This window comes from Pseudophryne corroboree, chromosome 1 (assembly GCF_028390025.1).
Source record: "Pseudophryne corroboree isolate aPseCor3 chromosome 1, aPseCor3.hap2, whole genome shotgun sequence".
In the NCBI taxonomy this organism is placed as follows: Eukaryota; Metazoa; Chordata; class Amphibia; order Anura; family Myobatrachidae; genus Pseudophryne; species Pseudophryne corroboree.
Genome location: NC_086444.1, coordinates 224,523,045 through 224,541,552, shown reverse-complemented (window position 1 = coordinate 224,541,552; position 18,508 = coordinate 224,523,045). Strand labels below are relative to the sequence as shown.

At 46.0% G+C, this 18,508-nt stretch overlaps 1 protein-coding gene across 4 annotated transcripts in view; it reads right to left on the bottom strand.

Moving 5' to 3' along the window:
• Positions 1 to 18,508, bottom strand: part of FER (FER tyrosine kinase) — a 634,526-nt gene that overhangs the window by 14,028 nt on the left and 601,990 nt on the right. The window lies entirely within an intron of this gene.

Here is an 18,508-nt window from a genome sequence, read left to right as displayed (position 1 = left end):
GCACAACTATTGCAATTATTATTTTTACATTTTGTTTACAAGGCACCACAAGTGTTTCACAGCGCAGTACAAAGGACAGTACAGGGAGACAAAACTTAGCATTACAGTAAATGAATAACAAAAACAGAGTACAGGTAACAGAGCACCACAATTCTCAAGACATAATACAGCTAAGATGTAAGTAGTGAGGGAGTGATCATCGTACTACTAGGGGCTGGTGGCCATAGATGGAGATCAGCCTTTACCAGCAGGAGAAAAAGTGGTAAAGATGGTCGCTGAGTAGGGGAGAGCTGCGAGTGAAATGTGTCGAGAAGCGGGCTTAGATAACAAGAGGAAAGAGGGCCCTGCTCTGCAGAGCTAACAATATAGTGGGAAGGGTCAACAGACAGATGGCATGAGGTGCAAGCAAGCGGGAGGTAGCTTGACGGCAGTATGCAGGCAAGGCTGAGATGTTCAAGGCATGGGGCAGGGGGAATGAGGAGCGGCCTCAGGACTAGGTTATGCATTGGGAGGGTATGCTTTGATGAATAGGTGGGTTTTTAGTGCCCGTTTGAAGCTTTGCGAGGTAGGGGAGAGTCTAATGGAGCGGGGGAGTGCGTTCCACTGAAGGGGTGCAGCACGGGCATAGTCTTGAACTCGAGCATGGGAAGCAATGACATCAGGAACTCCCAGCATGATTACTATTGGAGCTGGGACATCCAAACCATTGTGTTAACCAAATGGTGGTGGACATAATGTAAGAACCAGGTTGCTACAGCCTACCCTGTATAGAGGACGGGAACCCAGGTAAGGAACCAACACCAAAGAGGGGTATATATACTTCATATAGTACATTACAGTTACATAGAAACATAGAATTTGTCGGCAGATAAGAACCACTTGGCCCATCTAGTCTGCCCCTTATTTTTTTTTATTTTATTTTATATTATTTTTTATCACTAACCTTATTTGATCCTTATTTCTTTGTAAGGATATCCTTATGTCTATCCCATGCATGTTTAAATTGCTCTACTGTCTTAGCCTCTACCACCTCTGATGGGAGGCTATTCCACTTGTCCACTACCCTTTCTGTGAAATAATTTTTCCGCAAATTTCCCCTGAACCTCCCCCCCTCCAGTCTCAGTGCATGTCCTCGTGTCCTATTGCTTCTCTTCATTTGGAGAATGTTTCCCTCCTGGACTTTGTTAAAACCCTTCATATATTTGAAAGTTTCTATCATGTCCCCCCTTTCCCTTCTCTGCTCCAAACTATACATATTGAGATTTCTTAGTCTTTCTGGGTATGTTTTGTGATGTAGGCCATGCACCATTTTAGTTGCCCTCCTTTGTACAGTTTCTAATGTATTAATATCCTTTTGAAGATATGGCCTCCAGAACTGAATACAGTATTCTAGATGAGGCCGTACTAATGACCTATACAGTGGCATTATTACTTCTTTCTTTCTGCTGCTGATTCCTCTCCCAATGCAGCCAAGCATCTGACTAGCCTTCCTCATTGCTTTGTTACATTGCTTACCTGCTTTTAAGTCATCTGAAATAGTGACTCCTAGATCCCTTTCCTCCTCAGTAGTTTCCAGTATAGTGCCATTAATACTGTATTTAGCTTTAGGATTTTTGAGACCCAAGTGCATGATTGTGCATTTTTTGGCATTAAACTGTAATTGCCAGACTCTTGACCATTCCTCTAGTCTACCTAGATCCTCAATCATTTGTTTTACCCCACCTGGTGTGTCTACCCTGTTGCATACCTTTGTGTCATCTGCAAAAAGGCATACTTTCCCTTTAATGCCATTTGCAATGTCACCAATAAAGATATTAAAAAGCACTGGTCCAAGTACAGATCCCTGGGGTACTCCACTGGTAACATTTCCCTCCTGTGAATGCACTCCATTTACCACAACTCTCTGTTTTCTATCCTTCAACCAAGATCTTATCCATTCAATAATCCTAATATCCAATCCCAAACTTTCAAGTTTATTTAGCAGTCTGCGATGTGGAACTGTGTCAAAAGCCTTACTAAAGTCTAGATAAGCTATATCCATGGCTCCACCTTTATCCATCACTTTAGTCACACAATCAAAAAAGTCAATTGCTGCCTTTATGCTCCACTATTGACAACTAAAAATAATTTATTTAATGCAAAGTGTTAAATATAAGTTTGTACCATTAGAGACTAAGGGGTCTATAACTGAAGCAGTGAAAAGTGTGTAGAAGTGAGCCAGTGGAGAAGATGCCCATGGCAACCAATCAGCATTGAAGTAACATTTATAATTTGCATACTATACAATTGTACTGAGCAGCTGATTGGTTGCCATGGCAACTTCTCCACAGGCTCATCTCTCCACCCTTTTCACCTCTTCATGAATAGACCCCTAATCTACCATAAAACTATTCAATACCTATTTATTTCACACTCAAGCAAGATGGTCAGGATCCTAAACATGGCCTTCAATACATTTTTTTTAACCTAGATCACAGGTTCTCAAACTCAGTCCTCAGGACCCCACACGGTGCATGTTTTGCAGGTCTCCTCACAGAATCACAAGTGACATAATTAGCTCCACCTGTGGACCTTTTAAAATGTGTCAGTGAGTAATTAATACACCTGTGCACCTGCTGGGTTACCTGCAAAACATGCACTGTGTGGGGCCCTGAGGACCGAGTTTGAGAACCACTGACCTAGATTAAATACGATACACAAAAGAAACCACGTTAAAAAGCCATCAACAAAACTTACGGTATCGATAAAACTAAAAAGGAAATTTAATGTGTTTTGCAGAAAAAAAATTAGAGCAAGCTTTATCAAAATCATTTAAATAAAAACAAGATATGAAAATATCATGTCCAAGTCACCTAAATGATAGCATAATAAAGAGGAAGTATTGATGTTATAAACATTTATTATGCCGAATATCCTGGTAAAATGTGTACTATAGTAGGCTAAGCTTCGATATTTCTTAACAAATGTGCTCTAGATCATGTAACAGGAGGAATTTGGAACTCATTCTCACATAAAATATGTAAGTTAGGGGTCAAATTAATTATAATAACAGTAAATCTGATAACATTACCCTGTTAACACCAGTGGGTTATAAACTTAGAACTCCACAACCTCAGCCTGTGACATTAACTATCATACTTATCTCATCGACATGGTAAGTCGAAAATGATCCCAATGGAAATATTTTCCACACCAACAGATTTACTTGTTGTCTATATACTATGTTTTTTCTTAATCAGAATCTTGGCAACTCTTTGCTTATATTGCACGATCACAGGTAGAAGAACCCACACATGATCCCCTAACCCAGGCATGTCAAACTCATGGCCCTCCAGCTGTTGTGAAACTACAAGTCCCAGCATGCTTTACTAGCAGATCAGTGGAAGGTATGCTGGCAAAGCATGCTGGGACTTGTAGTTTCACAACAGCTGGAGGGCCACGAGTTTGACATGCCTGCCCTAACCTATTGCTAAGGGCATTGTCCAATTGCAGGTCCCTTCAATAGGCTATAGTTCTTCTTCCCACAGGCAGGCCAGTCATCAGCTATGCAGGTGAGGAGTCCATTTAATGTAAATACATGTATAAGACTATAAAAATATTTCCTGTGAAGGATGGGCAGGTAACCTATGCATAGGGGCAAACCTTACATTTATATATTCTAAAACACAAATACAGAGGAAATAAGCATCCTTATCTATTCAATCCTTTCATAACAACATGCACAACACTACGGATTAAAAGGATTATACAATTTTCTCAAAGTCTAAAGCCCTGTTTATAATGTCTGTAGCATTATCCATTTTAATATTATTAATCGTCTGTACTGTATTATTGATTATTAATGCTGATGTGGTCCAGTATAGATACTTATTGTAGTGCACACCAGTGAGTGTCCCCCACTTTTTGCCCATACTTATTTTACTAAATGTACTGGACTGATTATGTTCTTCTTATGATGTATTTGTAAAACTTTTCTCTATTAAAAACAAAAAATTGACAATGAGGACTTTGTTAAAAATTTGATGCAGATCCAGGTAACTGCAAATCTGAACATTTGTTTTTTTTTTTGTATGCATGGCAATATAGACCCCCTTCTCCACTGTAGATCTGTCCACACATCACATCTGCCTCCCTTGCAGCACAAGTGAACTTTGTACAGATGTGTCCACTCACATCTAGCCTCCCTGCACGTTAAACAGCCCTTCTAGTCACGCCATGCTGTGGTGTGACTCAGTAGCGTCAAGCGATGCACACCACTGGGATATGTTTTATTATATGGAGTAACAGTCTCTTACTAATATTATAGAGATACTGGAAGTCACATTTGCATCCAATGACCCACATGACAGCATGTGACTTATGATCTCTGCCGGACAATTTAAGATTAGCTGGTCAGTTGATGTACTGCGGTGGCATGCCATACATGTGACAGACCACACATGTCTTACTCCTCTATGCAGTTTATTAAATCAATGGTTACCATTTGCTTACTGAACCAATTATAGCAAGCGTATTATTTAATGTACAATTCTGTTGAACTCTCACACCCCAAAAATTTCTATAAGTACAGTATTTATATTTATTTTATTAAATATAAACTCTGGATCTCCGCCCCAAATAATATGATTTTAATTACCGTATATACTCGAGTATAAGCCGACTTTTTCAGCACATTTTTCTATGCTGAAAAAGCCCTCCTCGGCTTATACTCGAGTCAACGGCTGCAGCAGACGCCGTGGGCTGTGTGGGCGTCCGCTGCAGCCGGCTCCAGGGACAGACACTAGAGGTCATTATTGACCGCTAGTGTCTGTGCGGCGTTGCTATGGGAGAGACGTCATGACGTCTCTCCCATAGAGATGATCGGGCGCCGGAGCGGGCGGCCAGACGGAGCGGGTGGACAGACGGAGCAGAGCAGCGCAGCAGCAGAAGAAGCGGTCAGGAAGCAGGAGCGGGGCAGTGGTAAGTATTGATTTTGTGTGTGTTTGTAAGCGGCAACGGGTGCACAGTAACAGGGTGCAAAGAAAGAGGGGGCACAGCTACTGGGGGCAAAGAAAGGGGGCACAACTACTGGGGGCAAAGAAAGAGGGGTCATAACTACTGGGGGCAATGAAAGAGGGTGCACAACTACTGGGGGCAAAGAAAGAGGGCATAACTACTGGGGGCAATGAAAGAGGGGGCACAACTACTGGGGGCAAAGAAGGGGCATAACTACTGGGGGCAAAGCAACGGGGGCATGTTTTTATCTGGCACTGTGGGGGGATATCTGTCACTGGGGGTATATGTGGCACTGGGGGCACAACCCTAGCAACAAGCATTACCCCCTGGCAACAAGCATAACACCAACCGCATGAAACCCCTGGCAACGAGCATGACACCCTGAGCATGAAAACCCCTGGCACTGTGCATTTCCCACCCTAGGCTTATACTCGAGTCAGTAATTTTTCCCAGTTTTTTGTGGTAAAATTAGGTGCCTCGGCTTATATTCGGGTCGACTTATACTCGAGTATATACGGTACCTACCGGTAAATCATTTTCTCGTAGTCCGTAGAGGATACTGGGGTTCCATTTAGTACCATGGGGTATAGACGGGTCCACTAGAAGCCATGTACACTTTAAGAATTTGAAAGTGTGGGCTGGCTCCTCCCTCTATGCCCCTCCTACCAGACTCAGTCTAGCAAACTGTGCTCGAGGAGACGGACATACTTTGAGAGAAGGATAGATAAGGATAGTGGTGAGACTCCGAACCAGCACACAAACAAGAGGAAAGCCATGCTAACCAAACTTTAAAACAGGAACAGCAACAGCTGAACCAAACAACAATACTTAACCAAGTAACAGTGCAGGAAGAACGAAGCACCAGACAGGCGCCCAGTATCCTCTACGGACTACGAGAAAAGGATTTACCAGTAGGTAATTAAAATCCTATTTTCTCTTACGTCCTAGAGGATTCTGGGGTTCCATTTAGTACCATGGGTAAGTACCAAAGCTCCCAAACTGGGTGGAATAGAGCTGAGGTTCCTCCAGAACTGACTGACCGAACTGAAGGTCCTCAGAGGCCAAAGTATCGAACTTGAAAAACTTTGCAAACGTGTTCGAACCTGACCAAGTAGCTGCTCGGCAGAGCTGTAAAGCAGAGATACCCAGGGCAGCCGCCCAAAAAGAACTCACTGACCTAGTCGAGTGGGCCTGAACAGATTTCGGAACCAGCAAGCCTGCAGTGGAATAAGCATGCTGTATAGTGAGCCTGATCCAGCGTGCAATGGACTGCTTTGAAGCAGGACACCCAATCTTATTGGGATCATAGAGAATGAATAGGAAGTCAGATTTCCTGTGATGAGCTGTCCTCTTTACATACACTTTCAAAGCCCTCACAACGTCCAAAGACTTTGGAGTAGCAGGTGTCCGTAACAGCCGGAACCACAATAGGTTGGTTAATGTGAAACGCGGACACCACCTTAGGAAGGAATTGCTGACAAGTTCTGAGTTCAGCTCTGTCCTCATGGAAAACTATATTGGGGCTCATGTGAGACAAGGCCCCTAGCTCAGACACACGTCTCGCTGAAGCCAAGGCCAACAGTATGACTGTCTTACACGTAAGATACTTAACCTCTACCTCCTGTAACGGTTCAAACCAGTTCGATTGGAGGAACTGCAGCACCAAATTGAGATAACCAAGGTGCCGTAGGAGGCACAACAGGAGGTTGGATGTGCAGAACTCCTTTCAAGAATGCTGGACCTCAGGAAGAGAAGCCAGTTGTTTCTGAAAGAAAATGGACAAGGCCAAAATCTGGACTTTTATTTAACACCCGACTGCAGAAAAGTCCCAGATGAAAATCCACTGCAGAATATTTTCTGCTCTCACACCAAGAGACGTATTATTTCCAAATATGGTGGTAATGTTTAGACGTTACCCCCTTCCTGGCTTGAATCATAGTCGGGATGACTGTCAGGGATGCCTCTCCCAGCAAGAATCAGCCATCCCAACTTCCATGCCGTCAAACATAGCCGTGATAGGCGAACGGCCCTGTTGCAGAAGATCCTTGCGAAGAGGCAGAAGAGCAATGAGTATTGCTTTAACCTTTTCCCTTTTTATTCTTTTCAGAATTTTTGGGATCAGAGGAAGTGGAGGAAACACGTACACCATCTGATATACCCATGGAGTCGTCAGAGCGTCCACTGCCACTGCCTGTGGGTCTCTCGACCAGGAACAATATTGCTTGAGCTTCTTGTTGAGACGAGAGACCATCATGTCGATTTGTGGATATCCCCGTCGACTTGTCAAGCACCTGAACACCTACTGGTGAAGGCCCCACTCCCCCGGGTGAGGGTTGTGTCAGCTGAGGAAGTCTGCTTCCCAGTTGTCTACTCCCGGAATGAAGACCGCCGACAACGCAGCAGCGTGTTTTTCTGCCCAAAGGAGAATTCTTGACACCCCTGACACTGCTGCTCTGCTTTTCGTTCCGCCCTGTCGGTTTATGTACGTTACTGCCGTCATATTGTCCGAGTGGACCCGAATGGTCTGATCTTAAAGAAGATATGAGGCCTGCAAAAGGGCGTTGTATATAGCCCTGAGTTCCAGAATGTTGATTGGAAGGACGACTTCCTGACTTGACCATCTTCCTTGAAACTGCACCCCTTCGGTGACTGCTCCCCAACCTCTGAGGCTTGCGCCCGTGGTGAGCAGAATCCAATTTTGAATCCCAAACTGTCGGCCCTCGATCAGTTGAGAAATCTGTAGCCACCACAAAAGGGAGATCCTGGCCTTTGGTGCCAGATGGATCCTCTGGTGCATGTGAAGATGTGATCTAGACCATTTGTTCAACAGATCGAGCTGGAAGGGTCGTGCATGAAACCTTCCAGACTGAAGAGCCTCATAAGAGGCCACCATTTTTCCCAGAAGGCAAATGCATAGGTGCACCGATATCCGGGTTGGTTTCAGGACATCCCGAACCATCGACTGGATTACCAATGCCTTTCCCAACGTAAGAAACAAAAACTTTCTGCTACTGTGTGTCCGGAATCATTGTAAAAATGGGGAGATGGTTCCCGTATAGTACCGACACCAAAAAGAGAAAAGAAGAAAGACTATGGGGTATATGCAATTAGCGGCGAATCGCGGCAATTTTTCGCCCGTTTTTTAATTCGACACAATTCAACCGTCGAATTCCGGCAAGTGGGTGCCGGAATTCAACATATTCAATAAAAAACGGATTCGACAGTCCCGCTGTCGAAAAACGGCCGATTTGACGGATTTTGATCCGATTTTTTAAAAACTGGAAAAAATTCGAAAAAAAAATTGCGTGGGGTCCCCCCTCCAAAGCATAACCAGCCTCGGGCTCTTCGAGCCGGTCCTGGTTCTAAAAATCCGGCGGGAAAAATGACAGGGGATCCCCCGTATTTTTAAAACCAGCACCGGGCTCTGCGCCTGGTGCTGGTGCAAATAATACGGGGGACAAAAAGAGTAGGGGTCCCCCGTATTTTTTACACCAGCATCGGGCTCCACTAGCTGGACAGATAATGCCCCAGCCGGGGGTCACTTTTATACAGCGCCCTGCGGCCGTGGCAATAAATATCCAACTAGTCACCCCTGGCCGGGGTACCCTGGGGGAGTGGGAACCCCTTCAATCAAGGGGTCCCCCCCCCAGCCACCCAAGGGTGAAGCCAGAGGCTGTCCCCCCCATCCAAGGGCTGCGGATGGGGGGCTGATAGCCTTGAGAAAATTGAAAGAATATAGTTTTTTCCAGTAGTACTACAAGTCCCAGCAAGCCTCCCCCGCAAGCTGGTACTTGGAGAACCACAAGTACCAGCATGCGGGAGAAAAACGGGCCCGCTGGTACCTGTAGTTCTACTGAAAAAAAAACCCCCAAATAAAAACAGGACACGCACACCTTGAAAGTACAACTTTATTTCACACATGTCGTCACACACACATACTTACCTATGTTGACACGACGTTCGGTCCACTTGTCCAAGTAGAATCCACGTGTACCTGTGAATAAAATTATACTCACCTCAATCCAGTGTCCGGATCTTTTAAAATAATCCTCGTACTTTGAAAAAAAAACAACAACGAACACCCGGACCAAACGGACTGAAAGGGGTCCCATGTTTACACATGGGACCCCTTTCCACGAATGCCGGGACCCCACGTGACTGCTGTCACAGAAAGGTCCCTTCAGCCAATCAGGAAGCGCTACTTCGTGGCACTCACCTGATTGGCTGTATGCGCGTCTGCTGGCAGACAGCGCATCGCACAGCTTCCTCCATTAGTTTCAATGGTGGGAACTTTGCCGTCAGCGGTGGGGTTACCCGCGGTCAGCCGCTGACCGCGGGTGACCTCACCGCTGACCGCAAAGTTCCCACCATTGAATATAATGGAGAGGCTTTGCGATGCGCTGTCTGACAGCTCAGACGCGCATAGCCAATCAGCAGAGTGCCAGGACGTTGCGCTAGCTGATTGGCTGAAGGGACCTCTGTGACAGAAGTCACGTGGGGTCCCGGCATTCGTGGAAAGGGGTCCCATGTGTAAACATGGGACCCCTTTCAGTCCGGGTGTTCGTTTTTTTTTTTTTGCCAAGTACGAGGATTATTTTAAAAGATCCGGACACTGGATTGAGGCGAGTATAATTTTATTCACAGGTACACGTGGATTCTACTTGGACAAGTGGACCGAACGTCGTGTCAACATAGGTAAGTATGTGTGTGTGTCGACATGTGTGAAATAAAGTTGTACTTTCAAGGTGTGCGTGTCCTGTTTTTATTTGGGTATTTTTTTCCCAGTAGAACTACAGGTACCAGCGGGCCCGTTTTTCTCCCCCATGCTGGTACTTGTGGTTCTCCAAGTACCAGCTTGCGGGGAGGCTTGCTGGGACTTGTAGTACTACTGGAAAAAACAATATTCTTTCAATTTTCTCAAGGCTATCAGCCCCCCATCCGCAGCCCTTGGATGGGGGGGACAGCCTCGGGCTTCACCCTTGGGTGGCTGGGGGGGGGACCCCTTGATTGAAGGGGTCCCCACTCCCCCAGGGTACCCCGGCCAGGGGTGACTAGTTGGATATTTATTGCCACGGCCGCAGGGCGCTGTATAAAAGTGACCCCCGGCTGGGGCATTATCTGTCCAGCTAGTGGAGCCCGATGCTGGTGTAAAAAATACGGGGGACCCCTACTCTTTTTGTCCCCCGTATTTTTTGCACCAGCACCAGGCGCAGAGCCCGGTGCTGGTTTTAAAAATACGGGGGATCCCCCGTCATTCCCCCCCCCCGGATTTTTAGAACCAGGACCGGCTCGAAGAGCCCGAGGCTGGTTATGCTTAGGAGGGGGGACCCCACGCAATTTTTTTTCAGATTTTTACCATTCCATTTAAAAAATAATAATAAAAAAAAATAATATTTTAAAAAATATATAAATAATACTTGTGCCTCCGAAAAAGACAAATCAAGTACCTATATGCTATTACCAATAAAAAAAACACCAAAAAAAAATAAGATTTTACTCACCGGTAAATCTATTTCTCGTAGTCCGTAGTGGATGCTGGGAACTCCGTAAGGACCATGGGGAATAGACGGGCTCCGCAGGAGACTGGGCACTCTAAAAGAAAGATTAGGTACTGTCTGGTGTGCACTGGCTCCTCCCACTATGACCCTCCTCCATACCTCAGTTAGGATACTGTGCCCGGAAGAGCTGACACAATAAGGAAGGATTTTGAATCCCGGGTAAGACTCATACCAGCCACACCAATCACACCGTATAACTCGTGATACTAAACCCAGTTAACAGTATGAAATATAACTGAGCCTCTCAACAGATGGCTCAACAATAACCCTTAGTTAGGCAATAACTACATACAAGTATTGCAGACAATCCGCACTTGGGATGGGCGCCCAGCATCCACTACGGACTACGAGAAATAGATTTACCGGTGAGTAAAATCTTATTTTCTCTGACGTCCTAGTGGATGCTGGGAACTCCTTAAGGACCATGGGGATTATACCAAAGCTCTCAAACGGGCGGGAGAGTGCGGATGACTCTGCAGCACCGAATGAGAGAACTCAAGGTCCTCCTCAGCCAGGGTATCAATTTTGTAGAATTTAGCAAACGTGTTTGCCCCTGACCAAGTTGCAGCTCGGCAAAATTGTAAAGCCGAGACCCCTCGGGCAGCCGCCCAAGATGAGCCCACTTTCCTCGTGGAATGGGCTTTTACTGATTTAGGATGCGGCAATCCAGCCGCAGAATGCTCCAGCTGAATTGTGCTACAAATTCAGCGAGCAATAGTCTGCTTAGAAGCAGGAGCACCTATTTTGTTGGGTGCCTACAGGATAAAAAGCGAGTCAGTTTTCCTGACTCCAGCCGTCCTGGAAATATACATTTTTAAGGCCCTGACTACGTCCAGTAACTTCGAATCTTCCAAGTCCCTAGTAGCCGCAGGCACTACAATAGGTTGGTTCAAGTGAAAAGCTGATACCACCTTAGGGAGAAACTGGGGACGAGTCCTCAATTCTGCCCTATCCATATGGAAAATCAGATAAGGGCTTTTACATGACAAAGCCGCCAATTCTGACACACGCCTGGCCGAAGCCAAGGCCAATAACATGACCACTTTCCACGTGAGATATTTCAAATCCACAGTTTTAAGTGGCTCAAACCAATTTGATTTTAAGAAACTCAACACCACGTTGAGATCCCAAGGTGCCACAGGAGGCACAAAAGGGGGCTGAATATGTAGCACTCCCTTTACAAATGTCTGAACTCCAGGCAGTGAAGCCAGTTCTTTCTGGAAGAAAATCGACAGAGCCGAAATCTGGACCTTAATGGAACCCAATTTTAGGCCCATAGTCACCCCTGACTGTAGGAAGTGCAGAAAACGACCCAGCTGAAATTCCTCTGTTGGGGCCTTCCTGGCCTCACACCACGCAACATATTTTCGCCAAATACGGTGATAATGGTTTGCGGTTACTTCTTTCCTGGCTTTTATCAGCGTAGGAATGACTTCTTCCGGAATGCCCTTTTCCTTTAGGATCCGGAATTCAACTGCCATGCCGTCAAACGCAGCCACGGTAAGTCTTGGAACAGACAGGGCCCCTGCTGTAGCAGATCCTGTCTGAGCGGTAGAGGCCATGGGTCCTCTGATATAATTTCTTGAAGTTCTGGGTACCAAGCTCTTCTTGGCCCATCCGGAACCACGAGTATCGTTCTTACTCCTCATTTTCTTATTATTCTCAGTACCTTTGGTATGAGAGGCAGAGGAGGGAATACATAAACCGACTGGTACACCCACGGTGTCACTAGAGCGTCCACAGCTATTGCCTGAGGGTCCCTTGACCTGGCGCAATATCTAGTTTTTTGTTTAGGCGGGACGCCATCATGTCCACCTGTGGCCTTTCCCAACGGTTTACCAACAGTTGGAAGACTTCTGGATGAAGTCCCCACTCTCCCGGGTGTAGGTCGTGTCTGCTGAGGAAATCTGCTTCCCAGTTGTCCACTCCCGGAATGAACACTGCTGACAGTGCTAAGACGTGATTTTCCGCCCATCGGAGAATCCTTGTGGCTTCTGCCATCGTCATCCTGCTTCTTGTGCCACCCTGTCGGTTTACATGGGCGACTGCCGTGATGTTGTCTGATTGGATCAGTACCGGCTGGTTTTGAAGCAGAGGCCTTGCCAGACTTAGGGCATTGTAAATGGCCCTCAGTTCCAGAATATTTATGTGTAGGGACGACTCCTGACTTGACCAAAGTCCTTGGAAATTTCTTCCCTGTGTGACTGCCCCCCAGCCTCGAAGGCTGGCATCCGTGGTTACCAGGACCCAGTCCTGTATGCCGAATCTGCGGCCCTCTTGAAGATGAGCACTCTGCAGCCACCACGGTAGAGATACCCTGGTCCTTGGAGACAGGGTTATCAGCCGATGCATCTGAAGATGCGATCCCGACCACTTGTCCAAGAGGTCCCACTGAAAGGTTCTTGCATGGAACCTGCCGAATGGAATTTTGCTTCGTAAGAAGCTTCCATTTTTCCCAGGACTCGTGTGCAGTGATGCACCGATACCTGTTTTGGTTTCAGGAGGTCTCTGACTAGAGATGACAGCTCCTTGGCTTTCTCCTGCGGGAGAAACACTTTTTTTCTGTTCTGTGTCCAGAACCATCCCCAGGAACAGTAGGCGTGTGGTAGGAACCAGCTGTGACTTTGGAATGTATAGAATCCATCCGTGCTGTTGTAGCACTTCCCGAGATAGTGCTACTCCGACCAACAACTGCTCCTTGGACCTCGCCTTTATAAGGAGGTCGTCCAAGTACGGGATAATTAAAACTCCCTTTTTTCGAAGGAGTATCATCATTTCTGCCATTACCTTGGTAAAGACCCTCGGTGCCGTGGACAGTCCAAACGGCAGTGTTTGGAATTGGTAATGGCAATCCTGTACCACAAATCTGAGGTACTCCTGGTGAGGATGGTAAATGGGGACATGTAGGTAAGCATCCTTGATGTCCAGGGATACCATGTAATCCCCCTCCTCCAGGCTTGCAATAACCGCCCTGAGCGATTCCATCTTGAACTTGAATTTTTTTATGTATGTGTTCAAGGATTTCAAATTTAAAATGGGTCTCACCGAACCGTCCGGTTTCGGTACCACAAACAGTGTGGAATAGTAACCCCGTCCTTGTTGAAGTAGGGGCACCTTGACTATCACCTGCTGGGAATACAGCTTGTGAATTGCCTCTAGCACAGCCTCCCTGCCTGAGGGAGTTGTCGGCAAGGCAGATTTGAGGAAACGGCGGGGGGGAGACGCCTCGAATTCCAGCTTGTACCCCTGAGATACTACTTGAAGGATCCAGGGATCCACCTGTGAGCGAGCCCACTGATCGCTGAAATTTTTGAGGCGGCCCCCCACCGTACCTGGCTATGCCTGTGGAGCCCCCGCGTCATGCGGTGGACTCAGAGGAAGCGGGAGAAGAATTTTGATCCTGGGAACTGGCTGACTGGTGCAGCTTTTTCCCTCTTCCCTTGTCTCTGTGCAGAAAGGAAGCGCCTTTGACCCGCTTGCTTTTCTGAAGCCGAAAGGACTGTACCTGATAATACAGTGCTTTCTTAGGCTGTGAGGAAACCTGAGGTAAAAAATTTTCTTCCCAGCTGTTGCTGTGGATACGAGGTCCCAGAGACCATCCCCAAACAATTCCTCACCCTTATAAGGCTCTATGTGCCTTTTAAAGTCAGCATCACCTGTCCAGTGTCTGGTCTCTAATACCCTCCTGACAGAATGGACATTGCATTAATTCTGGATGCCAGCCGGCAAAATATCCCTCTGTGCATCCCTCATATATAAGACGACGTCTTATTTTCGTAAAATAGTATCCCTGTTTGACAGGGTTACAGACCACGCTTCAGCAGCACTATCTGCAGGTCTCAGTCTAGTACCTGAGTGTGTAAATACAGACTTCAGGATAGCCTCCTGCTTTTTATCAGCAGGTACCTTCAAAGTGGCCGTATCCTAAGACGGCAGTGCCACCTTTTTTGACAAACGTGTGAGCGCCTTATCCACCCTAGGGGATATCTCCCAGCGTAACTTATCCTCTGGCGGGAAAGGGTACGCCATCAGTAACTTTTTAGAAATTACCAGTTTCTTATCAGGGGAACCCACGCTTTTTCACACTTCATTCACTCATTTGATGGGGGAACAAAACACTGCCTGCTTTTTCTCCCCAAACATAAAACCCTTTTTTAGTGGTACTTGGGTTAATGTCAGAAATGTGTAACACATTTTTTATTGCCGGGATCATGTAACGGATGTTCCTAGTGGATTGTGTATATGTCTCAACCTCGTCGACACTGGAGTCAGACTCCGTGTCGACATCTGTGTCTGCCATCTGAGGGAGCGGGCGTTTTTGAGCCCCTGATGGCCTTTGAGACGCCTGGGCAGGCGCGGGCTGAGAAGCCGGCTGTCCCATAGCTGTTAAGTCATCCAGCCTTTTATGTAAGGAGTTGACACTGTCGGTTTATACCTTCCACCTATCCATCCACTCTGGTGTCGGCCCCACAGGGGGCGACATCACATTTATCAGCATCTGCTCTGCCATCACATAAGCCTCCTCATCAAACGTGTCGACACAGCCGTACCGACACACCGCACACACACACAGGGAATGCTCTGACTGAGGACAGGACCCCACACAGCCCTTTGGGGAGACAGAGAGAGAGTATGCCAGCACACACCAGAGCGCTATATAATTTTGGGATTAACACTATATTGAGTGAATTTTTCCCAATAGCTGCTTGTATATACAATATTGCGCCTAAATGTTGTGCCCCCCCCCTCTCTTTTTAACCCTTTGAGCCTGAAAACTACAGGGGAGAGCCTGGGGAGCTGTCTTCCAGCTGCACTGTGAAGAGAAAATGGCGCCAGTGTGCTGAGGGAGAAGCCCCGCCCCTTTTTCAACTGACTTTCTTCCGCTTTTTCTGGAATACTGGCAGGGGTGATTTTACATCTATATAGCCTCTAGGACTATATATGATGTAGATTTGCCAGCCAAGGTGTCATATATTGCCCCCAGGGCACCCCCCCCAGCGCCCTGCACACTCAGTGACCGGAGTGTGAAGTGTGCATGAGGAGCAATGGCGCACAGCTGCAGTGCTGTGCGCTACCTTGGTGAAGACCGAAGTCTTCTGCCGCCGATTTTCCGGACCTCTTCTTGCTTCTGGCTCTGTAAGGGGGACGGCGGCGCGGCTCCGGGAACGAACACCAAGGCCAGTTCCATGCGGTCGATCCCTCTGGAGCTAATGGTGTCCAGTAGCCTAAGAAGCCCAAGCTAGCTGCAAGCAGGTAGGTTCGCTTCTTCTCCCCTTAGTCCCTCGATGCAGTGAGCCTGTTGCCAGCAGGTCTCACTGTAAAATAAAAAACCTAAAATAAACTTTCTTTCTAGGAGCTCAGGAGAGTCCCTAGTGTGCATCCAGCTCGGCCGGGCACAGAAATCTAATTGAGGTCTGGAGGAGGGTCATAGTGGGAGGAGCCAGTGCACACCAGATAGTACCTAATCCTTCTTTTAGAGTGCCCAGTCTCCTGCGGAGCCCGTCTATTCCCCATGGTCCTTACGGAGTTCCCAGCATCCACTAGGACGTCAGAGAAACATGTTTTAAATTTTTTTTATTACATTCCGCCACCAAAGTGTGGCGGATTGAAAATGACGAATTTACTGTCTAAAAGCACTGTTGTCGAATTTCCAAACTTCAATTGAATATACTTTTGTCGAATTGCCGCATTTGTACCATTGCAGAAATGTCGAATTTGACAAATGTCGAATTTCAAAAAGTCGAATTTGGAAAGTCCGTTTCTTTGACGGAAAGTGCTGAATTGCTTGTCGAATTTTTTTTTTTGTGCGAAAATGTCCCGTTTTTCGACATTTTCGGGAATTCGACCGCAATTGCATATACCCCAAAGTGTCTCTTCTGGGGCACACTTTAATTGTAAGTTGAAAATGATTAGTGTTGATTATTTGGTTAAAATATAACTTTTATTAATGTCCCTCATAAAATAATGGCTAAAAAGCGACAAGGAAAAGAATGACAATGGCAATGTATGTAACAAGAAAAATTAATATATAAACTAAACCAACATAAATTGGTCTAAATATTGGAACTAATGGCGTAATGGCTCAATTAGCGAAAATATATGTCCGATATAGACAATAAATCTCTTCTTCCTGAGTATTAATACAATATGTGCTATAATAGAGACATGATAGGAAGAGAGAAAAAGGGAAAGCAAATACTCCGGGCTCTACCCAATTCACTACTGAAGTATGAGCTGGAAAGAATGTGCAAATGTTTGGTTCTGGGTCCTGTGTCCTTAGGTTGGATAAAAATACCTGCGGTACCTGGTATTCTCTGGTGGTCTCCCACCCAGGTACTGACCTGGCCCACAGCCACAGTGCTTGGCTTCCAAGATCAGACGAGGTTGGGCATACTCAGTGTGGTTTGACCGAAGGTAAGTATATCACACCGGATGGCACTGAGATACATGTGTGGTCGTTGGGATGTCTGTAGGAACTCCCAGGATTAATTTGAAAATGCTGGGTGCTTGCGAATAAATACACAATGTAATTTGGACAATGGTATGACAATGCTGCAAAAAGATTTGTAATAGAGAATCAGGTCTATGTTTAAAACCACTTCTGCTTTTTGATCATCTGCCTGAGCATCGAATGAAAAAATGAGAGGGTGGTAGAAAACAACACTGAGACGGAAGAAAGATAGGGGAACACTTCTGCTGTCCTGTGAATGTCAAACTTGTGCTCTGTTTACATATAGTATTGCAGAGCTCCAAGGTTTGTTAAACAGGATGAGAGGGAGTTCCAGAAATCCCATGCGGGTGGAAGTATTACAACAGTTTATATGTTATGAACCGTCACAATACACTATGTATGGCTTGTTGATAGTGGTATTACTTCTTGTGGTGTTCTGTAAACGTTGTTTACAGTCTATACCACAAACCACCCAAAGAGATCTGCAGTATATTATTGTCACCGAAATAGTGTGATACTTATGTTGTAGAGGAAAATGATCATTTACAAGAGATATAACCATGTATCTTACTGCAAATAATAATCCAAGTAATGTGTCTTAATGAAAATATAGAAATCCTAATCAGGACTGGACTTGTTTAGAACCATAGATGGATCATTGATATTAAATTGTAACATAAAATATACTGGACATTGATGCGGCTCCTATTGCACATAATATATTCCCATCAAATCGCTGTGTAACAAAGGGAATTGCACTTGTAAACCAAATATGCATCCAGAAGAGAATCACATCCCCTCATTTGAATATAATATCAATGCTGAATTTATACCAAAAATTCTATTATGAAAATGAGTAGCATGATACTAGAGATAACAACTGGCTGAATGCCGGTGAGAGGAGATCCAGACAGAGCCGGAGATTTAACATGTAACCTGGATGTAGGTGGAGGGGCAGGGTACCCCTCTTGGTGACTGGGAGCCGCTGGTGACTGTCCAAGGTGCGGGGTGAGCCCGGCGATGAGACGCCGGTGTCCGCGCTCTCGCGGACCGGAAGTTCGGAACACCGGAACCGGAAGCTCTGGTGTTCCGAACTTCTGGTCCGCGAGACCGCGGACACCGGCCAGATCGGAATGTGAAGGTACGCATCCTTGATATCCAGAGACACTAGGAATTCCCCCTCCTCCAGACCTGAGAGCACCATTCTCAGAGACTCAATCTTGAACACTCGTAAGTACGGGTTCAATGTGTTTAGATTCAGAATCGGCCTTATCGAACTGTCCGGTTTTAGCACTACAAACAAGTTGGAATTAATACCCCTTGTTTTAGAGATGAGGTGGAACTGGAAGAATGACCTGCGTTTGTACCAGTTTTTGAATGGCATCCTGTAAAGGTTATACTTGCCTCCTGTGAAACTGGTAAGCCTGATTTGAAGAATGTGTAGGGTGGGAGTTCCTAAAACTCCAGTGTGTACCTCATGGAAATAGATCTATGACCCAGGGAT